Here is a 26,779-nt window from a genome sequence, read left to right as displayed (position 1 = left end):
ATTGGAGAGTATGTGGAGAAACAGAAACCCTCTTGCACTGTTGATGGGAATGTAAATTGATACAGCCACTATGGAGAACAGTATGGAGATTCCTTAAAAAACTAGAAATTAGAACTACCCCCATGGCTCAGTGGTAAGGAATCTGCCTGCCAATGTAGGAGACTTGCAGGAGACAAGGATTCCATCCCTGAGTCAGGAAGGTCCCCTGGAGGAGGAAATGGCAACCCACTCTAATATTCTTGCCTGGAAAATTCCATGGACTGAGGGATTCAGTGAGCTACAGTCCATGAGATCGCAAAGAATTTGACATAACTGAGCACCTGAGCACATGTACCCTGTTACTCTTTTATTTAAGTATTTATTAATGACTAGCCTTACACCAGGTGATAAGACTTAGTTTCTGTCTTCAGGGAACTCACTGAGTACTATGAAAGACCAACATGTAAACAAACAATTGGAATGTAATTTATTCAGTGGTAAGTACCATAATTACACATACACACACACACAGAGTATAGTGCTTGGACCTACTTGAATGGAGATAAGGAGGGGAGAGAGAAAAGCCTTCATAGAGAAAAGTCTGAATTGTATTTTCTTAAAAAATGAGTAGGAATTTTCCAAATAAATGAAGGCTAAGGAAATCAGTCCTGAATATTCCTAAAGGAAATCAGTCCTGAATATTCATTGGAAGGACTGATGCTGAAGCTGAAACTCTAATACTTTGGTCACCTGATGTGAAGAACTGACTCATTTGAAAAGACCCTGATGCTAGGAAAAATTGAAGGTGGGAGGAGAAGGGGACAACAGAGGATGAGATGGTTGGATGGCATCACCAGCTCAGTGGACATGAGTTTGAGTAAGCTCCGGGAGTTGGTATTAGACAGGGAGGCCTGGCATGCTGCAGTCCATGGGGTCACAAAGAGTTGGACATGACTGAGTAACTGAACTGAACTGAAGGAAAGAGATTTTGGGTAAAATAAAGAATGTTCAGAGGTATGAAGATTTGAAATGTCATAGGCAACAGAATGAAATGTAAGACTCTACATATTCTTGGAGAGTACATTTAGGGGAAAAGTGATAGATGAACTCGAAGAGGGTGAATCAGATAATGCTTTTAGGTGGGCATGCTTTTATGGCATGCTGAGGTTTTAGACTTTATTCTGTATGCAGTGGAGGAGCAACATTCATGTTTGTGTTTTAGGGAGACCAGTCTTGTGGCTGCATGGAAGATAGACAGGATATAAGGTTAAACAATCTGGAAATTATTGAGTCAGTCTAAACAAGGGATGAAAAGAGCTTGGGCAAAGGCAGAATTTGTGGAGAAGCGAAGGAGGGATTGGGTATAAGACTGTATGGAAGTGGAGCTCACAGACTTAGAGATACACCTATGCATGACTGGGAGTCAGATTCAGAGGAGGATGGATTGCTCAACTCTGGTTTGCTGTCCTGGGTATTGGAGGCAACATCAATTAGGGGTCTCTGGGAAGACTTTTGCTTTCCTAATATAAGTACCATCCCCTCCTGTTTCTACTACTTTTGTCCTGGCAGAGATGTGGATAGAAGTGGCTTGATGGCAGAAGTGCAAAAGCCATATTGCAACTTTGAGGTGATATGCATCAAGGTGGGCATGCATATGTTATGAAGGGTAGAGCAAAAAGACAGAAAAAGCCAGCTTTGCCACACCATCATTGAGTAGCTGCCCCTGCCCTGGCCCACCTACCTCTGGATTTCTTATTATGTGAGATTAATAATACATGCTTATATATATGTCTCTGAATGCATTTATAACCAATATGGTGAAAAATGATTGGTCAGTTATAGTTGATTTTGGCTATGTCTTTGCATCTGTTTTTGACTTATGAAGCTCTAAAACCAGATTTCTTTTTTTGGCAATGCCTCTCGGCTTGCAGGATCTTAGTTCCCCAACTGAGGTTGAATTTTGGCCCCCACAGTGAAAGAACCAAGTCCTAACCATTGAACTGGCAGAGAATCTGCCAGATTTCTTTTTAATATATTTATAGTTGAATTTAATTGTTCCAATGGCTTCTAAGATTTCCTTTCATTTTTTTTTATAAGACTAATAAAAAAATAAACTTGTTTTTACTGGTAGACCCCTTAGGATACAAATGGGGAGAAATGTGGATATAAATGTAGAAAAGGATAAATAGGGAAATTTTATTGACTTTTGGATGAATTACTAAATACTAGACTTATGTAACAAAATTTAATTTTTAATAGAGCTTTTTACTTTTGTTTTCTGTTTACACTGAAAAATATTTCTTATAATCTTTCATTAAATAAGGGACTGATTCAAAAGTTTTTTTTTAAAGGAATATAGCTTTCTTTTTAGACATTAAGTCCAATGATATATCTCGAGTCTTAAAAAACACAAAGCAATGAATCTGAATTCTTACCCACATTGAGTCTTTTCTGTGTACATTTGTGTCTGGTTCCATATTAAGAGAGATTACATCAGAATTGAAAGCTCTGTTTGGTCTCAAAACCTGTACTTTTTTAAAAACAAGCAATGATTTCTGTGGCTTCTCCAGCATGCTGTAGAATATGTATGGAATTCATTTCAGTGTTCTTCCAAAATCTGACATCCAAATGGCCTTACATTACTTAGGATATAAATTTGAGAGTCTGTTTTCTGATGGTTATTCAAAGTGTTCTTAATGCTTACAAATTCATCTCCTAACAGTTTTTATCATCATGGCAGTAAAGTCAAGAATTTGATGTTATTAAATCACTTTTCATTTAAGATAGTTTATGCAGCTATTAAACAAAGCCCTGAGGGTATTTGGGAGGAAAACTACAGGAACCAAAGGACAAGTAGGTCACAGAGTGCAGTGCCGTCAGAGGGTGGAATGCAGGGCAGGGCTGTGCGTCAGGAGACTTGAGTTCTATCCATAGCTCTCTTCGTGACTCGGCGGATGACCTTGGGCTACTTACTGAAGAGCTCTTGCCTCAGTTTCATCTTGGACAAAATGGGGGCAGAATAAGCTTCTTACTAACAGAAGCAGAAGATCTTAAGAAGAGGTGGTGAGAATACACAGAAGAACTATACAAAAACCATCTTCATGACCCAGATAACTATGATGGTGTGATCACTCACCTAGAGCAAGACATCCTGGAATGTGAAGTCAAGTGGGCTTTAGGAAGCATCACTACGAACAAAGCTAGCGGAGGTGATGGAGTTCCAGTTGAGCTATTTCAAATCCTAGAAGATGATGCTGTTAAAGTGCTGCACTCAGTATGTCAGCAAATTTGGAAAACTCAGCAGTGGCCACAGGACTGGAAAAGGTCAGTTTTCATTCCAATCCCAAAGACAATGTCAAAGAACATTCAAACTATCACACAGTTGCACTCATCTCACATGCCAGCAAAGTAATGCTCAAAATTCTCCAAGCCAGGCTTCAACAGTACATGAACCGTGAACTTCCAGATGTTCAAGGTGGATTTAGAAAAGGCAGAGAAACCAGAGGTCAAATTGCCAGCATCCACTGGATCATCAAAAAAGCAAGAGAGTTCCAGAAAAAATCTCAGTTCAGTTCAGTCGCTCAGTCGTGTCCGACTCTTTGCGACCCCATGAATTGCAGCACGCCAGGCCTCTCTGTCCAACTCTCTCCAACTCCTGGAGTCTACCCAAACCCATGTCCATCGAGTTGGTGATGCCATCCAACCATCTCATTCTCTGTCGTCCCCTTCTCCTCCTGCCCCCAGTCCTACCCAGCATTAAGGTCTACTTGCTTTATTGACTATGCCAAACCTTTGACTGTGTGGATCACAACAAATGGTGGAAAATTCTGAAAGAGATGGGAATACCATATCACCTGACCTGCCTCATGAGAAATCTGTGTGCAGGTCAAGAAGCAACAGTTAGAACTGGACATGAAGCAATAGACTGGTTCCAAATCGGGAAAGGAGTATATCAAGGCTATATATTCTCACCCTGCTTATTTAATTTATCTGCCAAAATGCCAGGCTGTATGAAGCACAAGCTGAAATCAAGATTGCAGGGAGAAATATCGATAACCTCAGATATGCAGCGGAGAAGGCAATGGCACCCTACTCCAGTTCTCTTGCCTGGAAAATCCCATGGATGGAGGAGCCTGGTAGACTCCAGTCAATGGGGTCGCTAAGAGTCAGACATGACTGAGCGACTTCACTTTCACTTTTCACTTTCATGTATTGGAGAAGGAAATGGCAACCCACTCCAGTATTCTTGCCTGGAGAATCCCAGGAACGGGGGAACCTGGTGGGCTGCCGTCTATGGGGTCGCACAGAGTTGGACATGACTGAAGCGACTTAGCAGCAGCAGCGGCAGATATGCAGATGACACCACCCTTATAGCAGAAAGCGAAGGGAACTTAAGAGCCTCTTGATGAAAATGAAAGAGGAGAGTGAAAAAATTGGCTTAAAGCTCAACATTCAGAAAACTAAGATCATGGCATCCAGTCACATCACTTCATGACAAATAGATGGGGAAACAGCAGAAACAGTGAGAGACCTTATTTTTGGGGGCTCTGAAATCAGTGCAGATGGTACCTGCAGCCATGAAATTAAAAGGTGCTTTCTCCTTGGAAGAAAAGCTATGACCAAACTAGACAGCATATTAAAAGCAGAGACATTACTTTGCCAATAAAGGTCCATCTAGTCAAAGCTATGTTTTTTCCATTAGTCATGTATGGATGTGAAAGTTAGACTATAAAGAAAGCGGAGCGCTGAAGAATTGATGCTTTTGAACTGTGGTGTTGGAGAAGACTCTTGAGAGTCCCTTGGACTGCAAGGAGATCCAACCAGTCCATCCTAAAGGAAATCAGTCCTGAATTGGCAGGACTGATGCTGAAGCTGAAACTCTAATCTTTTGGCCACCTGATGCAAAGAGCTCACTCATTGGAAAAGACCCTGATGCTGGGAAAGGTTGAAGGTGGGAGGAGAAGGCAATGACAGAGGATGAGATGGTTGGATGGCATCACTGACTCAATGGACATAAGTTTGAGTAAGCTCTGGGAATTGGTGATGGACAGGAAAGCCTGGCGTGCTGCAGTCCATGGGCTCACAAAGAGTCGGACATGACTGAGCAACTGAACTGAACTGAACATGTAGAGGGTATCAAATCTAGGCGACATCTTCTAGCTATTCATTACAACACCGAGTGACTCCCTGGCCCATTTTTTTGAAGGTATTAATATTTTCCATTCTCTAACAACTCGATGATGGTATATGCCACCTCCCCTGAAGCAACTCACTCCATTTCCCAATGTCTTTAGTTGCTTATAATTCATTTAAGGAAATACCTAGAATAGGCACATAAGTAAAGATGGATAGGTTAGAGGACTGGAGGGAAGAGGAAAAGGGGAGTCATTGCTTAATGGTTACAGAGCTTCTGTTTGGAAATAGATAATGGTGATGATTGCACAGCATTGTCAATTTAATTAATGCCACTAAATTGTATACTTAAAATGGCAAATTTTATCGTGTGTGTGTATATGTGCTTAGTCACTCAGTTGTGTCAGACTCTTTGCGACCCCATGGACTGCAGCCCACTGGGCTCCTCCTTCCATGGGGATTCTCCAGGCAAGAATAGTGGAGTGGGTTGCCATGCCCTCCTACAGGGGATCTTCCTAATCCAGGGACTGAACCCAGATCTCCCATGTTGCAGGCAGATTGTGTGTGTGTGTGTATATATATATATATAACACATATATATATGTGTGTATATAAAGTAAAATGTTAGTCGCTCAGTCATGTCCAACTCTTTGCAATCCTATGCACTGTAGCCCACCAGGCTCCTCTGTCCATGGGATTCTCCAGACGAGAATACTAGAGTGGGTTGACATGTGCTCCTCCAGGGAATCTTCCCGACCCAGGTATTGAACCTGTGTCTCTTTATGTCTCCTGCCTTGGCAGGCAGGTTCCTCACCACTAATGCCACCTGGGAAGCCCCCATATAAATATGTATGTATATATGTATGTTTTAACCACACACACACAAAAACTTCACCTTGGTTAGCACTATGGTCTCAGAAGGAAGGTAGACCATATTATCTGAATTTTACAGAAGAAGAAACAGCCTTTAAGGTTATACTTACTACCTGGGAGGAGCAGGGTAAGGATCTGAACCTGAGTCCTTGACCCTCAGACCGAAGGTGTCCTCCATTCCACACTGCCATTGCTGTGGGGAATAGACTTGTTCTCACTGCTTGTGATGCTGTTCTTACTATTGCTTTGAGCTGGCCTGTACGGAGGAAGGCAAAACATTTCTGCCCCCATTGTTCAATCTAGAGACTAAAACTCAGTTAATGAGGCCTGACATGGCATTATTATTATTTTGGCAGCAAGAACACACTGTTGATTCATACAGAGCTTATGATTAGTCAAACTTACTTGACCCACATCTGTTTTATACATGCTACTCTTGAAGTCTCTCCTTATCCCCATTTCTAACATTTCGCTGTAAGAATGATGTTCTGAATTTCAGTGCAAGAATTTTATACCTATATAAATACATACAATTGCTGTTTTCCTGTTTGTTCCATTCTTTTATGATTATTTTGAATCTTGATTCTGGAATACAGTTGTTGTTTCTTCCATTGAAAAAATGTTATTCTAATTGTAAATCTAAATGACTTCAATTTCCTTATGCAAGTTATTGATAAAAATGCTGGAAAATACTGAATCACAGGCAGAGACGTGACTATTTCCCTGATAATCTGGCTGTCTGGCCTTACCCTATAGTAGCCAACGCCTTCATATAGTGCTCACTCTGTTCCAGAAACAGTTTAGATGCTTTACACATTGAATCTCATTAAATCTGCACAGCATCCATATAAGGCATTGTTGTCATAGTTCCCATATTCTGCATAAAGGAATGAAACACAGAGAGGTTAGGCAGTTTGCACAGATCGCGCAGCTGGCAAGTAGCAGAACCAGAATTCAAACCTATGCAGTCTACCTCTGTAGTCCAGGCTCTTATGCATTCGGCTATATAGCTGCTGACATCAGCCAGGATTCTAGCCCATACTGAGGTCGAATAACATCAGAGACTCCATGGAATCTTACCAGTGGCATTGCAATTATAACATTCTTTAATTGTACCATTGGTGGCAAAATAATCTGAAATAGCAGACCAAGGAGCTTGTGCCTTTGTGTGTGCTGGGTCCTCTGCCAAGAATCTTGTACTCCATATTCCTCTTCTTCTTTTGTGTTTGCTCAAAAGTCCTTCCCTTTTATCACCTCTGCATTTGTACAAATGCATTTTGAAATATATCTCAATATAAACAAACAACAAACATTTACAGAGCACTTGGAGTATGTGCCTGGCATTGGTCGGTGAGAATACAGGAGCAGACAGTGTTCTGCCCATAGGCTTACCACTAACTCGTGAGAACCAACACTCAGGTACTGCCCTGGGGCTGGACACACTGTGGGTGCCGCAAGTGTTGTTGAATGGCTGAATGGAAGGAAACAGAGTACCAAGAAATTCATTTAAAATACTCAGATGTGCACCTGCAAACTGTGTTTGAGATTAAGAGAGGGCTAGTTTACTTGGTGAAATTTTAGGATCCCCAACCTGTACCTGTGCGATTCAGTCAGCTGAGGCTAAATTGTGCTGGGATAGCAACCTGAAAATCTCAGTAGCTCATAACAATGAGAGTTTATTTTCTGCTTACAGTACCTGTCTGTCTGGGGTCCCATGCAGCTTCAACCCCTGCCTTTATCACTGCAGGACCCCAGCAAAAGGGGTGGCCCCCTCTCTGGGACATTAATATTAGTCTTGTGGCAGAAGAAAAGAAAACAGATTTCCTTAGGAATACTCATGCTGAAAATTTTTAGTGATTTTCAAACTCTTTATCATGTTCAGTCCAACAATCTGATGGCTATGTATGCGTACTTTCTTGAATCTTGAATATCACCTGCTACCAAGGTAAAGTTCAGTTACTGGGCACATCCAAGATAGACTTTATGATTGCCTGATAAGGTCTTTTTAATTTCTCAGTTTAAAAAATTCTATGATTGTACTGTAAGTCATCACTTTCATTGTTATACATACTTCTTTATAAAGCTTTTGTCCTCCAAACATATATATATAATAAGCAATTTACCAGTTAGGAAAAGAGCTTGACAATTAATTTAGCTAATTTTACTGGGCTGAAGTATTACAATATCTGTTCAGTGCACTTTTACCAAGAAAAATAACTGCTTTACAGACTGCAACAAAACAGAATGTAAAGCTATTATTCATGTACTCTTTACTGTATAATTGAGGAGTTAGGTTGAAGGATTCATTGCTAGCCTTGATAGAATTGCTAGCCTGTTTCTGTTTTCATACATGCAGCAGCAAAGTATAGATCCTCTGTGAATTATTCAATAAAAAAAAAACTGTTTAGTGCATAATACATTTTAATGAAATGGGTTTTTAACAATAGGGAAACTTCTAGAATGACAGTATTATAATAGGCGGTAACCCTGTTTCCTTCGAGCTTTCGTAATAATCAGAAAGATATGCAGTTCACTCTTATCCCACCCAAGATGTATTTTTCAGATCCTTTCTTCAAAACTGCCAAAATAATGAAGCTGGGCTGATGGGAGAGGGGTGGAAAGGAAAAGAAATTGTGGTGACTGGCTGATTTTTCTTCATTGAGGATCTAATTACAGGGAATTGGACTTCACCTAATCAGACACTAATAGTGATTTCCTGAGAGTAAGTTGTGAAATGAGTTACAGGATCTTTTCCCAAGGTTTGGAAAAAGTAGTGTGTCTGTTCACCTGCTTGAGCTCCTCTGGTATTGGCTTTATTAGGTCCTGGCAGCATTTCCAAGCATGCTAGTCCTGAAGCAGCATCATAGGAACAGCAACACTGGTAGGCTTCTCAGAAAGGGTAATGCGCCCAGGCAGGGCTGGAGCAGATGAGTCGAAGGAACAGGAACCACTAGTGACAGTAGTTACATGCACGTGTGTTGGTTGGACAGGCTAGAGATAGATTTTTAAATCACCAAGCACGAAGAGAAGAAAAGAAATTTTGTGATGACAAAAAGCGTAGTATACACGATCACTTTCTCTTGGAAATTATCTGAAAATAATTGGCACAGTTGGTAAAAACACAAGCAAATACACTTGACTGTTTATGCAACTACATCGATGGTATTTATAATTCCAAACAAATGTACATGGCCTTTGAAAGAATTCCCATGAAGTCTAGGATCCTGCCCCCCATCCCCTCATGCCCCCCAGCCCCCCCATCCCCCCAGATTTGCTTAACTGAAACTCTGTGTTGCTGGATTTTCACTCCCTTCTTATTCCATTGACATTTACCGAGCTTTCATTTCAAGCTTAGCTCAGAGTCACGCTCTTCTAGGTGTGGGAACCACTGGCTTGTTGAGTTGGGCAGACATACTGAGATCACGCTTTGTGGGGGCATTTGCATTCGAACTGAAGGTGGGTGAGCGAGCCCTCACTGCTCTGCCTCTACTTCAATTTTGCTAGTTAAGGAACCCCTGCCATCTTAATTGTATATCAAATTACGGGGGCAATGTTTCTCCACCTCCCTTTAAACGCCACAGTTCAAACTGTATACAATATGCCCAGCATTGTTCAGATGGTAAGAAGACACACTGACATTTGGGGAGATTCCTTACCTGCCTCATTTCCTTGAGAACCAAATTCTGAAGCTCTTGCCAGCCTTACAAATACCCGATGGAATCCCTGCTTATATGCATATCTCGGGTGCATCAGAATGTTTGTCATCTTCTCCCTGGAAACGGTTTCTCACACCCACGTTGCAAGTGTGTGATCTGTGATTCTATCTCCTGCTACTTTTCATGTCCTCTTTGCCTGGAGGGAGGGCTGTGAATATGATTCAGCTTAGAGAAATGATACAAAGTATGGCTGTTAAAGTGATCTTTCAAAAGAGTCCTTTTCTATGTGTGCAGTTACTATGCTGGATGCAACCAAGTTTCCTTTACCTGAAACAATGGAGTAAGTTTGAATATGAAGATCTCAGAATTAGGAAATCAGATGGCCTGAGAGACACTAGCTCAATTGTAGGCCTTTGGATATCATTTTATTTCATTTCAAAGGGGAGCCTCTACCCTGTTGTTGAAGATTTTGAGAAAAAGGCGCTTAATAAAATCTGTGATTTTTTTTTTTCAATATAGTTTTTTGCAGCCTTTTCTATAAAGAGAGCTTCTCTTTCTACTTTGGTATTGGCTTCACGAAGTGACTAAGGAGTCCTGTTATCTTTCAGCAGGAGGAATATTGAGATGTCCTGGTTAATCAGTATTGTTTTTAGTTCCTCCCAGTCCCTGGCTTGCTAGGAAGTCTTGTTTGTATCACTGAATGCTCAGGCATGCTAGATCACAACAAGCATCTTTTGATGTTTAAGAATTAGTTACTCTAGGCGTTTCCCTGTCAGTCCAGTGATTAAGACTTCACCTTCCAATGCAAGGGGTGTGGGTTTGATCCCTCGTCAGGGAACTAAGATCCCACATGCCTCGCGCCGAAAAACCAAAACATAAAACAATCTATATTGTAACAAATTCAGTAAAGATTTTTAAAATAGTCCACATCAAAAAAAAATTTTTTTAAACTATTAGTTACTCTAAATAAGGAATTGAAAAGCCAAAGAGCATTTTGAGCATTGGCATCGTAAATCAACATTTCTAATTTCTAAGGCTTTCTCTCCAGGAGTAGGCATTGCTGAAATGGAAAACAGGTTCTGAGAGACTTCCTTTGGGAACATAAAGGTCCACTCTTCAACGTCCCCATTTCTGATTAAAATTTGTTTAATATGAGATTAAATCATTAAATATGAGAAAAATAATTGTATGGAAGAATGCATGCTTTTAAATGGTAGAATGGGTTGGATAGAAATTATGAAACTGTTTTTATAAACTAGAGGTAAAGGACCAGAAATCAACAATATTAACATGACATGATCAAATTTATGCACTTATTATCTCTGAATTTCTCTGTGTGGAAATTCTACCTCAGTTTTAAAATTCAGAGCTTTGAAAAGATTTGAAGGAAAGATAATGGGGAAAAAGTTCAAGAGGGTCAAATTTATAATGTGGCATGGGATTGTAGTTAAAATTAATACAGAGAATTACTCATGACATATTGTTTCATAAAAGACTGAGTAAAGAAGAATCAAGAATCTTTGGACACATTTGATAAAGTGTAAAGTTGAAAGGAAAACAGAAAAGATGTATTATTTTATTATTATTAATGTATTAGTTAATGTAGTATTATATTAATATATTATTAAGACAAAATAAAGTTTATAAAAAATAAGGAGGCAGTTCCTTAGGGAGGATTAAAGTGGAGGACTGAAATTTTTGGAGCTCTATTAATGATGTGATTAGGAACAGCGGGTATTGGGGGATGTGGTGGAACTCTAGGAGAAAACAGTGCAGGAAAATGGTGTGGATGAAGGAAAGAGAAGTTTTTTGTAATATCTTTGGTCATGTGTGTTTTGTATGTAAATGCCTTTGTCATAAAAGAGCAATGTTGAAAAAAATGAAAAAAGTAGATTTTTTTATAATTCAAGTTGGGATATTAAAAAAGAATTTATTCTTTAGTTTTTTTGTCTTGTTTTTAATTTTTGTTTTTTGACTGTGTCACATGGCACGTGGGATCCTAGTTCCCCAACCAGGACTCGAACCCATGCTCCCTGCATTGAAGTCTTAACCACTGAACCTCCAGGGAAGTACTCCCTTGCCTTTTTAAAAAGTTCCTTCTGTTGATGATTTAATGACTAATTGGGGAAAGGAATAGAAAACTTATGTAATTGTCTAAATAATGGCCCCCAAAGATGTCCACAGCGCTTCCCAGGTGGCACTAGTGGTAAAGAACCTGCCTGCCCATGCAGGAGACATAAGAGATGTGGGTTCCATCCCTGGATCAGGAAGATCCCCTGGAGGAGGACATAGGAACCCATTCCAGTATTCTTGCCTGGAGAATGCCATGGACAGAGGGGTCTAACGGGTTACAGTCCGTGGGGTCATAAAGAGTTGGGCACGATTGAAGTGACTTAGCACACATACATGTGAAGATGCCCACATCCTAGTCTCCATGGATTTATGGTACCTTACCTTGTTACTTCATGTTACCTTGTATAAGTAAAAGGGACTTCACAGATGCAGTTAAGTAAAGGATCTTGAGATGAAAGGTTTATTTGCATTATCTGGGTAAATCTGAATTGACAGAGTCTTTATAAGAGGGAGATGGAAGATCCGAGGAGTAGCGTAAGATGTGACAATGGAAGCAAGAGATTGGAATGATGCTGAGAAGGGGCCAGGAGCCAAGGAATGCGGGGAACCTCTAGAAGCTGGAAAAGGCAAAGAAGCAGATTCTCCCTAGAGCCTTCAGAAGGAACAGCTCTGCTAACACCTCCATTTCAGCACAGTGAATCAGAGTTCAAACTTCTAACCTGCAGAAATGGAAGAGAATGAATTTGCATTCTTTAAAGCTGCTAAATTTGTTAGAGCAGCAATAGGAAACATACTGGTAGTAATCTGTAGATAGTATTAAGTGTAATTATCTTTTACAATGAATGGCTGTGAGCCTCTCTTCAATTCTAAAGCTTTTAAATTGCCACAGGTTTCTAAAGATTTTGATTCTGTGTTGTTGTGTTCTGTGGATTGACGAATTCATTTCTCCAAGTTAGGAAACTTGGGTATGGCCTTGGTTTGAGGCTTTAATAGAAAATCTCAGTTCAGTCTCCTTCCTGTGTGTCTCCTTTATTCTTCACACAAAAATTTCACTTCTCACCACTAAATGTATGTGGGTTTTTCCCCACATCAAGCAATTTTCCACCATACGAGCTGGTGTCCTACAATTTATTAATAATTCAGTTCTGACACTATATACTTGGAGATAGAGTCAGAGCCCAAAGGTTAAGGGCTCAGTTGCACCAGATTGCTTCTACACCGCTTCAGATACCAATTATTAGTAGGTCTTATTTTTTCACTCTTCTCTTTCACTTTCATCAAGAGGCTCTTTAGTTCTTCTTCACTTGCTGCCATAAGGGTGGTGTCACCTGCATATCTGAGGTTATTGATATTTCTCCCAGCAATCTTGATTCCAGCTTGTGCTTCTTCCAGCCCAGCGTTTCTCGTGATGTACTCTGCATATAAGTTAAATAAGCAGGGTGACAATATACAGCTTTGATGTACTCCTTTTCCGATTTGGAACCAGTCTGTTGTTCCATGTCCAGTTCTAACTTTTGCTTCCTGACCTGCATACAGGTTTCTCAAGAGACAGGTCAGGTGGTCTGGTATTCCCATCTCTTTCAGAATTTTCCACAGTTTATTGTGATCCACACAGTCAAAGGCTTTGGCATAGTCAATAAAGCAGAAGTAGATGTTTTTCTGGAACTCTCTTGCTTTTTTGATGATCCAGCGGATGTTGGCAATTTGATCTCTGGTTCCTCTGCCTTTTCTAAAACCAGCTTGAACATCTGGAAGTTTACGGTTCATGTATTGCTGAAGCCTGGCTTGGAGAATTTTGAGCATTACTTGACTAGCGTGTGAGATGAGTGCAATCGTGAGGTAGTTTGAGCATTCTTTGACATTGCCTTTCTTTGGGATTGGAATGAAAACTGACCTTTTCCAGTCCGGATGAGATGGTTAGATGGCATCACCGACTCAATGGACATGAGTTTGGGTAAACTCCTGGAGTTGGTGATGGACAGGGAAGCCTGGCGTGCTGCAGTTCATAGGGTCGTAAAAAGTTGGACACGACTGAGCGACTGGACTGAACTGAACTGAACTGAACTAGGTTACCCACAGTTTCTATGTGTGCATGCTAAGTCGCTTTAGTCGTGACCAACTCTTTGCGACCCTATGGACCGTAGCCCGCCAGGCTCCTCTGTTCATGGGATTCTCCAAGCAAAAATACTGGAGTAGGTTGCTATCCCTTCTTCCAGGGGACCTTCCCAACCCAAGGATCAAACCCACATTTGTTAAGCCTCCTGTGTTGACAGGCAGGTTCTTTGCCACTAGCACTAGCTGGATTCTGTTGTTGTTCAGTCTCTAAGTCAACCCCATGAACTGCAGCACTCCAGGCTAACCTGTCCTTCGCTATCTCCTGGAGTTTGCTCAAACTCATGTCCATTGAGTCAGTGATGCCATCCAACCATCCCATCATCTGTCACCCCCTTCTCCTCTTGCCCTCAATCTTTCCTAGCATCAGGGTCTTTTCCAGTGAGTCGGCTCTTTGCATCAGGTGGCCAAAGTATTAGAGCTTCAGCTCCAGTTCTTCCAATGAATATTCAGGGTTGATTTTCTTTGGGATTGACTAGTTTGATCTCCTTGCTGTCCAATGGACTCTCCAGCTCCACATTTTCAGCCTTCTTTATGCTCCAACTCTCACATCCATATATGACTACTGGAAAAATCATAGCTTTAACTATACCTGGGGTCTGACTTGGCTACAAATCAGGTTTCTATGACCCCCACATCAGGCTTGATTTGCTAGAGTGGCTCACAGAACTCAGGGAAACACTTACTTAGATTTACCAAGGTGACATCTCATTGTGGTTTTCGTTTGCATTTCCCTGATGATTAGTGATGTCAAGCATCTTTTCATGTGCCTATTGGCCATGTTTTCTTTAGAAAAGTGTCTGTTCAAGTCCTCTGCCCATTTTTTAATCAGACTTTTTGTTTGTTTGTTTGTTTTAATGTTGAGTTGTAGTTCTTTGTGTATTTTGGATGTTAACCCCTTGTCAGATATATCACTAGCAAATATCTTCTCCCATTCAGTAGGCTTTTGTTTTGTTGTGCAAAAGCTTTTTAGTTTGGTGTAGTCCCATTTGTTAGTTTTTCTTTTGTTTCCCTTGCCTGAGAAGCCTTATCCAAAAGAAGTGTTGTTAAGATCCATATCAAAGAGTGTACTGCCTGTGATTCCTTCTAGGAGTTCTAAGGTTTCAGGTCTTGAGTTTACAGTGTGAGAAAGTTGTCTTTTAGCCATTTTAATTACAGTGTCTCTCAGTATGAACTTCTTTGGATTCCTCTTGTTGGGACTTTGTGATTTTTGTACTTGGATGTCTGTTTCCTTTTATAGTTAAGGATATTTTCAGATAATATTTCTTCAAATAAGTTTTCCCCATTTCTCTCTTTCTTCTCCTTCTAAGACTCCTAAAATCCAAATGTTAGTTTGCTTGATGTTGTCCCAGAAGTCCCTTAAACTATCCTCATTTTCAAAAATCTTTTTTTTTTTTTTTTCTTTTTTCTGTTCAGTTTGGGTGATTTTTCACTACTCTGTCTTCCAGGTCACTCACTGATCTGTTCCTCTGTATCATTTTGTTGTTGTTTAGTCACTAAGTTGTTTCCAACTCTTTGCAACTGCATGGATTGTAGCCCCCACGCCCCAGGGTCCTCTGTCCATGGGATTTCCCTGGCAAGAATACCGGAGTGGGTTGCCATTTCCTTCTCCAGGAGATCTTTCCAAATCAGGGATCAAACCTCTGTCTCCTGCACTGCAGGTGTATTCTTCACTGCTGAACTACCAGGGAAGCCCTCTGTATCATCTACTCTACTGTGGATTCCTTCTAGTGTATTTTTTCTTTCAGCTATTGTATTCTTCAGCTTTGTTTGGTTCTTCATGTTTTCTAATCCTTTGTTAAAACTCTCACTTTGTTCATCCACCCTTCTCTTGAGTTTGTTGATCTCATGATCATTACCTTTAAATATTTGTAGCTTGCTTTTGCCACTTTTAAAAGTTCTTTTTCTGAGGTTATATCTTATTCCTGCACTTGGAACGTATTCCTCTGTTGCCTCATTTTACCTCATTCTCTGTGTTTATTTGTATGTATTAGGTCAGTGGGTTGTTTTCTGATTGCGACTCAGCTGGTAAAGAACCCACCTGCAATGCAGGAGACCTGGGTTGGGATGATCCCTTGGAGAAGGGAAAGGCTACCCACCCTAGTATTCTGGCCTAGAGAATTCCATGGACTGTATAGTCCATGGGGTTGCAAAGAGTCGGAACAACTGAACAACTTTCACTTTCAAGTAGGTGGGTTGTTTCCTGATTTGGAAAAATGGCAGTATGTAAGAGACGTCCTAAGAGTTTCGATCCTCTGATCCTATGAAATTCTATCCTATGGAAGAGAGGTCTTAGGAGATCCCTGTGAGGTCCATGAGGTTTGATGAGGCACACGCCTATCTAGCCACCAGAGCTATAGTCTGGGCTACATACATCCATCTGCTGTGATAGGGCCGACTACTGTGGATGCAGTGGTAAGTGGGGCTAGCTCCACCCCAACTGGCTGTCAGACCCTGCCTTGTAAGATAGCCATCCTGCCATGGAGGACTCAGGGCTTGCCCTGGCCTGCTGGTGGGCACGTACTCCCCTAGCAGTAATAGGCTAGGGAAGGCTCCAAAATGGCACTCACCAGTACTGATGTCCTCGTGGTAGAATGAGCTCCCCAAAATGGCTCCTACCAGTGTCTGTGTCCCCAGGGGCAGTCTCAGTTGCTTTCTCCTCCAGGAGGCTCTCCAGGACCAGCATGTGGGTTTTTCCAGGCTCCTTTCAAAGCACTGCCTCTGTGCTAGCCCTCAGAGCATGATATTTTTTGTGCATCTTTAAGCACAGAGTCTATGTTTCCTATAGTGCTCCAGCTCTTCTGTGGTCAAGTCCCGCTGTCTTCACTGCCAGATGTTCTGGAAGCTGTCTCAGTGCAGGACCCCCAAGCTGGGGAGCTCAGTGTGGTGCTCAGACCTCTTACTTGGGAAGAGTCTCTGCAACTGTGATTCTCTTTCTGTTTGTGAGTTGTCTACCTGAGCTTGTGGATTTTGACTATGTATCAGCTCCATTCCTCCCACCCATCTTATGTGGTTCCTTCTTTATATTTTTAGCCATGGAAAATTGTTTCTGCTCATCTTCACATTATTCTCATGAATTGTTGCTCTGTAAATAGTTGTTATTTTGGATGCTTTTGGGAGAAGGTGAGCTCAGGGTCTTCCTACTCCACCATCTTGGCCACTGACACTACCCTGTTCTTTTATTAAAGAATTGAGTATCGTTTTCATATAAAAAGTGATTTATTTTTATTAGCTAGTTGTTTTTATTTTACCTATGGGTCTTCGTGAAGTTTTTTGGCTATACAAAAATGTATACATTTCTATAATTGGATCATCCATATTTTCTCAATAGTTTCCATATTTCATGTCTTAAAAATGAGGGTTGCTAAATTTAGTGAACTGAAATACAAGAAACCCAGTTAAATTTTAATTTCTGATAAACAATTAGTAACTTCTTAGTATAAGTAAGTCCAGTAGAATACTTGGGACATATTTGCGTCAAAAAACTCAATTACAAAGACCTTTTGTTTTTCTCATTCCAGCGTTATTTTTAAACATGCAGGTGTTCTTCTAGAGCATTCATGGTTTTCACTCCATCTGGAGCTTTTCTTTTCTTTTTTGGTAAAGAATAAGATGGAGAATCAATGCCTTTTCCCCAAATGATCAGTATTGTCCCAATACAATTTATTGAATAACCCATCTTTCCCACACTGATTTTTTAAAAACGGTATTAGATTTTCATTTTAAAATTGGAACTACAAAGTAGGGTACACAGGTAAGAACTACTGTGGGAACAGTTTGTCTTAAATAGAATGTAGATGTCTTCCTTTCTCTAGTTTATTTCTGTTTAAATCTTAAATTTAAGCACTTTGGCCAGAAAACACAGCTCTGTGTGAAATAAATAGCTTACCTGGTAATTCAGGGGCCCACAAGCCAAATTACCCCAAAGAACAGCTTTTCTTAGGAAAAGCTCCGAGGAAGTACTGGGCCAAAACCTTCATCCACTTTACAAAATTGTGGGGTTGCTGAGTTGGACACGAATGAGCGACTTCACTTTCACTTTTCATTTTCATGCATTGGAGAAAGAAATGGCAACCCACTCCAGTGTTCTTGCCTGGAGAATCCCAGGGACGGGGGAGCCTGGTGGGCTGCCGTCTATGGGGTCGCACAGAGTTGGACACGACTGAAGTGACTTAGCAGCAGCAGTAGCAGCCTCTTCTTTGATGCTGTCAGAGAGCTGAAAGTCATGCTCTCCAGCAGTCACAGTCACGGATACAGGTGACTCTTCCTGAGCAGCTCACAGAGGTGGGTGGAAAAGGAAAGGATTTCATGCAAATTTAATGCAGTCTTAGGTTTCTGCCTTAGAGACTATCTAGATAGTTTAAATTATTTTTCCATTTTTTAAATGCGACAAAACAAAGGACTTAAACAAAGACCTACTGCATAGCACATGGAACTCTGCTCAAGGTTATATGGCAGCCTGGATGGGAGGGGAGTTTGGGGGGAGAATGGATACATGTATATATATGGCTGAGTCATAATTCGCTGTTCACGTGAAACTGTCACAATATTGTTAATTGGTACCCCAAAACAAAACAAAAAGTTTTTTTAAAAAACAAAACACACAACAGAAACAGAGGATTTATAATTATGCCAAAGCTGAATGTAGGATAAAATCGATTCATTGATTTGCCCTTTTTAAAGGCAAAAAGTAATAGGCATCCTCTTGGTTTGCAAGTCTTGACAATAATCCCTCTTTTTTTCTTGAAAACACAGGAGAGATTTTCTCAGGCAGGGATTACCCCTAATGGGCCCATGACTTCAGGATTCTTAGACTCAGGCTGGGAAAACAGACAGATGTATAAAAAATAATTACTACCTAGTGTGAATAAAAACTTAAAAGAAGTTTTTTACTCTGGGAGCACGAAATTGCCATGGTTTTCCTAGGCCTCTGCTTTAGAAGAGCTGGATTGAGACAGCTACTTGTCTGGGCTGCATCTGCAGGAACAATCATCCTAATGAGTAGGAAAATGTTTGCTAAATAAGCCCAACCACTATAATAATTTAATGTTGCTAAATGATGGCTTGGGATAAATTTAGGGGATAACTTCTATTTGTGTTCCTAATCAAGCAACTAGTGTTACTGATTTTTTTTCCCTTGCGTATCTCTATTCAAGATATGTATACCAGAATAGAAAGTATAGTTGACCCTGAACAACACAGGTCTGAACTGCACAGGTCCACTTGTACATGGATTTTATTTCAATAAATACTGTGGTACCATATTATCTGCAGCTGGCTGAATCATGGATGAGCAACTTGGGATAGAATGGCTAACTGTAAAGTTATATAGGTACTTTTTACTATGTGGATATTAGTACCCCTAACCCCTGAGCTTTTGGGGGGGCAGCTGTAATCATTAGCTTGTTAAACGAATTCTCGTTCTTTTTTTAAAAATTGTTTTGGCCTCACTGTATGGCATGCAGGATTTTCGTTCCCCCACCAGAGATTGAAACCATGCCCCCTGCAGTGGAATCACAGGGTCTTATCCACTGGACCTCCAAGCAAGTCTTCCTCTATCTTTCTTTGCACCACTACCTTTAAGCCTGACTGGATAGGACTGGAATGATGACAACAAGGGGCAAAGAAGTCTGAGGGAAATGAGGTTATCTAGACCAAAAGGAGTTCTAATTTGATTAAAAGAGTTTGCTATGACTTCAGCCTGGGAATCTTAGACTGAAGAAGATATTTGTGGAAGATATGTTACTGCCAACATTTTAAAATCATTTTCTGAGTTGTGTGCCCCAAATTTGTAATGACAGTCATTAATGATACCACCTCTTATGGAATGTTGAATGCTCACTATTAGGCAGCTATCTGCCTACATACCTCACATGCCTTATCTCATTTACTCCTCTGGAGAACCCTTTATGGTAGATATTATTATACCCATTTTACTGGTGAAAAACTTAAGACTCAAAGGTATTAAGCATTTTTCTTCAGACCGTGTAGTTAGCAAGTTGTAAAGCCCATATTTAAGCCCAGGTTTTTCTAACTCAAGTTCATACACTGAAAGATGGTGCTATACTTGTAAGGTTACTTAGAACTCTCCATCAAGGTGGACTTAAAGTGTAATCTTTCCTATTTATAATTAATGTAACCCTTTATTGCTCCAAAATATCACACCTGCCAGTTTGCTGTATATCCTGCCAAGGCTCAGTGCAGATTTTTCTTTCTGGAAAATGCAGGTTTGGGTCTTGATGTAATTTCCTCCATGAAGAATAGGCAAGCTGAGGAACAACTCGTATACAATTAAACGTTACTATTGGACTTCCCTGGTGGTCCAGTGACTAAGGCTCCAAGCTCCCAATGAAGGGAGCCCAGGTTCAATCCCTGGTCAAGGAACTAGATCCCACATGCCACAACTAAAAATCCTATTATGCTGCAGTGAAGACTGATGATCACTCATGCCACATCTAAGACCCCGTGCAGTCAAATAAATAAATATTTTTTTCAAAAAACCTTACTACTCCAGACAACCTAGAAGGGTGGGATGGGGTGGGAGGTGGGAGGGAGGATCAAAAGGGAGGGGACACATGTGTACCTATGGCTGATTCATGTTGATGTATGGCAGAAACTAACACAACATTGTAAAGCAATTATCCTCCGATTAAAAATAAAGAAAACATTTACTTCTCTAAGTTCACCTAATTGGAGAAAACAGCTAAGAAAATATAAGGATGGACATTTATAGACCTATAATCAACCTTTCACCCTAATAGATGCCATCTCTGGAGTAAAGCCATGATGTCAATAGAATACCTCTCAAGCTTTTAAAAGCCCCTATCACAGGACTTCCCTGGTAGTACAGTGGATAAGAATCTACCTGCCAATACAGGGGACATGGGTTTGATCCCTGGTCTGGAAAGTTTCCACATGCCATGAAGCAATGAAGCCTGTGCACCTCAACTATTGAGCCTGTGCTCTAGAGCCCGGGCACGTAAGTACTGAAGCCCATGCTCCGCAACAGGAGAAGCCACCACAATGAGAAACCTGGGCACCACAACTAGAGAGTGTTCCCTACTCGTTGCGACTAGAGAAAGCCCACATTCTGGAAGGAAGATACAGAGGAACCAAAAAAAAAAAGCCCATATCACAATATCATAGCTGAACGCAAGTGGACAAAAATGGGCTCACTATACAGCAAATCACCATAAAGAATACTATAAAGGGTCTGTATTCTGGTCCCCGTTTCCACTGTAATTTATAGCAATAACTTGATACAGCTTCTGGATCAGCTGTTCAGGTGCCTTCCTGTGATTGTATAAGAAGATATACAATCCTGTATAAGAGAGGACAACTAACATGCTTTTGTCCTCTCTTGCCAAGTTCTTATGACTGCTTCAGACAGTAACTAAATAAACACATTGGTTAGTTACTCTGAGTAAGGACAACTCAATTATGCCCAAACCAAATTCAGTGTTTTTATCGGCTGATCTTCAATATCTATAGGTAGCAAACAATTTTTTAAAAAATCACTAATCAGTGGATCAAGTCAGTTTCTTCATGGGGTGCATTTTAATTTGGTCTTCTAGAAAGCACATGGTGTAGAGCCATGTGCTCTGAAACTTGAAACATTTAAGTTTCAATGTTGCTGAAAACGGAAACATTTAAGAATACCCACATCAAAGTTTTCCAGATTAGGTATCAATGATTAAATGAGTTCCTACCTGAAAATCTTGTGTGCCATAGCCACCTCGCACCTGTGGCAATTCAACTGAATATTTGGATTGTTTTTATTTTATTCATTTATTTACTTTTGGCCATGCTGCACAGCGTGTGGGATCTTAATTCCCCAGCCAGGAATCAAAGCCAGGGCCCACAGCAGTGAGAACACCCAGTCTTAACCACTGAACTGCCAGGGAATTATATCAACTGAATATTTGTCTATACATTAGAGACTTTTATAGAGAACTTTCAAACACTGTCTGAAGCCCAGCTCCATGCAAAGTTCTCTGGGAATGAATACATGTCAGGTTCTTTGGTATTCAATATAAAATATGTTGTTACTTCAATGTCAGGAATCTAACCTGACAGAAGACTCTCCTTTCAACCCATAACCGAGACTGATTTTCAGTGATTTCAGTCTTGAACAACTTGTTCTTGTTATTGTGAAAAAACCAGACTGATACATTGGATATTTAAAAAGCATTGTTGGTAGGGAGTGACAGGGAGGGCTTATCAGAGGGTACGAAGAAACCTTGGCGGCAAGGGATACATCTACCAGCTTGATTTTGGTGATGGTTTCACAGATATATACTGTGAAACTCGTCAGATTGTGTACTTTAAGTGTGTGCAGTTTATTGTATGTATATTATACTACAATAAAAGTGGGAGTAAAATAATGTTTAGATCAGGTATTACCAAATGTGAGTAATCATCAACCTCACCTGGAAACTTATTTAAAACCTCAGGAGAACTGAGGCCTTGAAATCAGTATTTGAAGACCCCTATCATGGTTTCATTAACCAGCTTGGTAAACCTGCTGTTAAGGGCCTTTAAATGTGTTATACAGATTGCTTCATGTAAAAATGCACACAACCTAATTTATGGTGGTTAACCCTAGCAAAAAGTTCAATCTGGCGAACTGACACACTTCCTTTTTTTATATACTGACCATGTATAACTCATCTCCGTTCTTTTTTCCTTGGGCACTGGGATGCTCGAGAGGTAAGTTCCACTTATGCTTTAAGGCAGGAGCTTTACTTAGCCTGGGATTTATGTTTTATCTCCATCCTAATTACATTGTACTTGTTCTTCACTGTCAGTTTAAAGATTTTATTGTATTTAAGTTTTTTGTTTTTATTTTTATCTGTTTCAGATTTTTTTTAAAAAGTAGGTCATATTACCAATAATAAGCAAGATTTAGAGCAGGAATAGAGAGACTCTCTTCAAAAGGTTCAAAAGATGAAATCATGACCTTTTTTATGTCATTTGGCTATGCTGCTATACCAGAGGCCTGGCATATATGAACTGACATTATGCCTGCAGAGTTATTCTGTAATTGTGATAATGATGAGGCATTTGTAGACTTTGAAATGAGATTTCATCAAAATACTTCAGTGCAATTTTCAGTAGTGAGGTAGCATATTCTTTCTCATAGAAATATGGGTAAAGCTTGGCAACTAAAATAATTTACAATGTTTATTGTATACCTGATGTGTAAATGTACATAATTGACACACGCCTATTCTAAGGAAGGTTCAATGAGTGCTCTAAAGATTCACAGAATTTTGCAAGATAAAATAAATTAGAAAGGTGTGAAGAAAATAAGACAAAGCATGAAAGGTCTGATTGGCACAAAAAAAGTCAACATAGTCTTGCTGGAGATGGGAAAATTTTAACTTTCTAGTGGCCCATATGAAAAGGAAGTTTCTCTGCTCAGATAAATCATAAATCTAGAAAGATCTCTGTTTCCTATAAGATCTTCATAGAGAAAGCACTTTGAAGGAAATCGTCTTGTCTTTCAGTGGGGACCGTTACCATCATGTGATGCTAGTAAATTATAATGCAGTTCTGATTTTTATGTGAACTGGTTAAGAGGAGTTTAAGAAATTTTCCAGTCCATTAAAAAAAAGAGATTGTCAACATTTTTTCTCCCTGTTAACCAACAGAACAAGCATTGTGGGGTGGAAGAAATATCCTTTGGTGAGACAAAGTCAAAGGGAATCAGTTTTTTATATTGATGATGATACACACAAAATCTCTGTCTTCCTGTCTGGTATCGCTAGGTCAGTTGCTAGGCTATAGGGTGCTTTTTTACCAATTAGAACAAAGGACCACCCCCCCCCCCAACCCTAGGCAAATCTAGCATTCAGATCTAGATTTCCACCCCTATCTCTCCTCCCATTACCAGCCCCCCTGCTCCCCTCCTGTCTTATCTCAGGGCACTTTTATTTTATTAAAAAAAATTTTTTTGATGTAACCACTTTTAAAGTCTTTATTGAATTTGTTACAGTATTGCTTCTGTTTTGTGTTTTTCGGTGGGAAGGCATCTGGGATCTTAGCTCCCTGACCAGGGATCGAACCTGCAACCCCTGGATTGGAAGGCAAAGTCTTAACCTCCGGACAACCAGGGAAGTCCCCCAGGGCACATTTTGTGCAGTGCACATGCGCAAAAGTATGTGACGGTCATGAAAATGGACTGAAGGATCAATTAGGCAGTTTTAGAAATAGCCAGCTAAACAACCTCATGTTTCACCCTCAATTTTTTTAACTAATAGAATTTTTCACAGTGCTTATTAAACTTTATTAGGTATTAGAATCACACAGGAGCTTCTTAAAAATGCATATTTCTGGATACCACAACCTCCAATTCTGATATAGTAAACCAGGGATTGAAACCCAGGAAGCTACATTTCAACAAAAAGCAAGGTGATTCCAATTGGAGAAAAGCTGGCCAAGGAGTAAATAGTACAGGTTTAAAAATCATACTGATAGAGTTTCAAATCGTTGTGTCATTGTAAGTTTTGTAAACTTGGGAAAACTAACCTTTCTTTATTTTTATTTGAATATTTATTTATTTGGCTGTACCAGGTCTTAGTTGCAGCATATGAACTCTTAGTTGCGGCACATAGGATCTAGTTCCCTGAACAGGGGTTGAATCCGAGTCCCTTGTATTGGGAGTGTGGAGTCTTAGCCATTGGACCACCAGGGAAGTCTGGGAAAACCAATTTTTCCTTGCCTCAGTTTCTTTGATTGTAAAGTGCCAATTAAAAATTCTTCTAGCACAGGGTTATTTTAAGGGTAAAGTCAGATTAAATATTCTACCAGAGTACCTGGAGGGTAGTAAGCACATAATAAATGCTGGCAACTGTTTTCACAATATACTTTCAAAGCTCAATTCAGGGTAAGTCCAACCCTTAGGAAAGTATTTTTAAGGGAACGCACAGACAGCATTTACTCTCATTTTATGATATTTGTCTGCACCCTCCTCAGGGCATAGAAGTGCTTTCCATTAGCATTTCTATACAACCCCAAAGAAACCTCTTGCTTACTTCTTTGAAGTCTTCAGATACAAAGTAGTCATCCTTTTTTGTTTATTTTTGTTTTTTGCTTATTGCCTAAATCCTCATCACCATGCTGATTTTAATACAAAACATTCAGGTCTCATCAAGCCATTTATCTAGTTTGCAAATGCTGAAAACAGTGATTCTTTTTTTTCCCAACATTTCCCTTTAGTCTCACTATTATGGAATTATGGAAAGCTGAAGTCTAAGTCCAAATCCCCTTGGGAATAATTTTTGATAACTCATCTGAAGTCTGCCTCATAAAATTGCAGGAAGCTGGGGCAGAGTTGGGGGTTCCCTTCCATTAAGGCACTAACTGCCCAGTTTGAAAGAGCCAGACTTTATATCACAAAGACAATTTAAAGATAATCTCAGTAAAACCTATAACTGAATGTGGACTTAAGCATTACTCTGCAGAGAAATAAGTTTTTCCTATAGTGGAGGAAAAACTGTTTTTCCTTCTTCCCATCTTAGGTTCATTTCTTGTGTATACATGCATGCTCAGACTGTCTGACTCTTTGAGACCCCATAGACTATAGCTCACCAGGCTCCTCTGTCCATGGAATTTTCCAGGCAAGAATACTGGAGTGGGTTGCCATTTCCTACTCCAGAGGTTCATTGCCTGGGGCCCTGGAAGTTGGACTGAAAAAAGACTGATTAACAAGAGAAAAACAGAGAAGTCTATTAACATGTGCACCATGTGTATACAAGGGGGCACTCAGTGATGAGATTCAAAGAGGTGGTTACAACTTGGGCTTATGGCATCTTTAAAAAAAAGAAAAGAAAGCAATAAATGATTAGAGAAGTGGAAAGATGAAGGAGAAGGACCTTAAGTTTCTAGGGCAGCATATTGTAGGGAGGTAAATATTTGAGGAGCTAATAGAAGATAAGTGCTGAGTTAATAAAGTTCATTTTATAGATTCCGTTGGTGCCATCCCTGTGCTATTAGGGTCTAGAGTTGTCTCCAGTGATTAACTTCTGTCCTTCCAGGAAGAGAAAGGAGGGGGATACCTTTACAAATTTATGTCCTGCTTTCAGGCAGACAGGGAAAGTGTGGAGAGCTTTCCTTGAATATGATTCCTCTCAGTTGCCTTCATTTCAAAATAATCCTTATGCTAAAGTAGAATATTCTGTACCCTTCATTCCCATTGAAGGAGACCGTGGAGCATTTTAGGACTGTGTGAAACAGAAACAGACACTAGTTATTTTTAAAGAAGCCAGGTACATTTTTATATAATATTTCTACCTCAAAGAGGGCTTTTGAAGCATTTACAAATTCAACATGGCTAACTCAATTGAATGATGTTGTTTTGTCATTTGAAATATTAAAATCAAATTTTCCCTTTATAGGTGTGGAATGCTAAACAGTTTTTAAATAAAGCAAATATCTGGGTCCAGCAATTTCCAGTTATTGTTTCTTTCCTCCTTTTATTCATTCTTTTTAGTAAATGCTCCCCAAACTGTATTTCAGAAATATGTTTAATGGTTCCAACCACCTTCATCTGTGACTGTTTTCCTGGCTCAGTTACAGTACAGTGGTCCTCCTTACCAGCAGGTGGGGGATATGTTCCAAACCTCTAGTGGGGGAGTACTTCAAACTGAACCCTATATATACTGTGTTTTTTCCTATACATAATACCTATGACAGATTTATAAATTAGACACAGTAAGAGAATATCTGAATTGCCAGCATCACTACTCTTGTGCTTTGGGGTTAATATTAAGTCAAATAAGAGTGACTCGAACACAGGCACCGCAATATCATGACAGTGGATCTGATAACAGTGACAGCTACTAAGTGACTATCAGGTAGGATATTCTGGAGAGAGGGATGAGTCACATCATGGGTCGGACAGAGCAGGATGACAAGAGATTCTACCATGACACTCAGCACAGCACACAATT

General features: G+C 40.0%; 1 protein-coding gene and 1 long non-coding RNA gene across 3 annotated transcripts in view; one reads left to right on the top strand and one right to left on the bottom strand.

The window, feature by feature from the left end:
- The window catches only part of KCNMB4 (potassium calcium-activated channel subfamily M regulatory beta subunit 4), a 70,968-nt gene that overhangs the window by 39,293 nt on the left and 4,896 nt on the right, over positions 1–26,779 (top strand). The window lies entirely within an intron of this gene.
- On the bottom strand, positions 8,389–9,727 carry LOC145545357 (uncharacterized). Its single transcript, XR_014082021.1, has 2 exons — positions 9,642–9,727; positions 8,389–9,076 (listed from the first exon to the last, which is right to left on the bottom strand). It is a non-coding gene; the product is annotated as an uncharacterized LOC145545357 (long non-coding RNA).

Source organism: Giraffa tippelskirchi, chromosome 4 (genome assembly GCF_054371585.1).
Source record: "Giraffa tippelskirchi isolate mGirTip1 chromosome 4, T2T-mGirTip1v1.2.pri, whole genome shotgun sequence".
Taxonomy (NCBI): Eukaryota; Metazoa; Chordata; class Mammalia; order Artiodactyla; family Giraffidae; genus Giraffa; species Giraffa tippelskirchi.
This window is presented reverse-complemented; position numbering and strand designations above follow the sequence as displayed.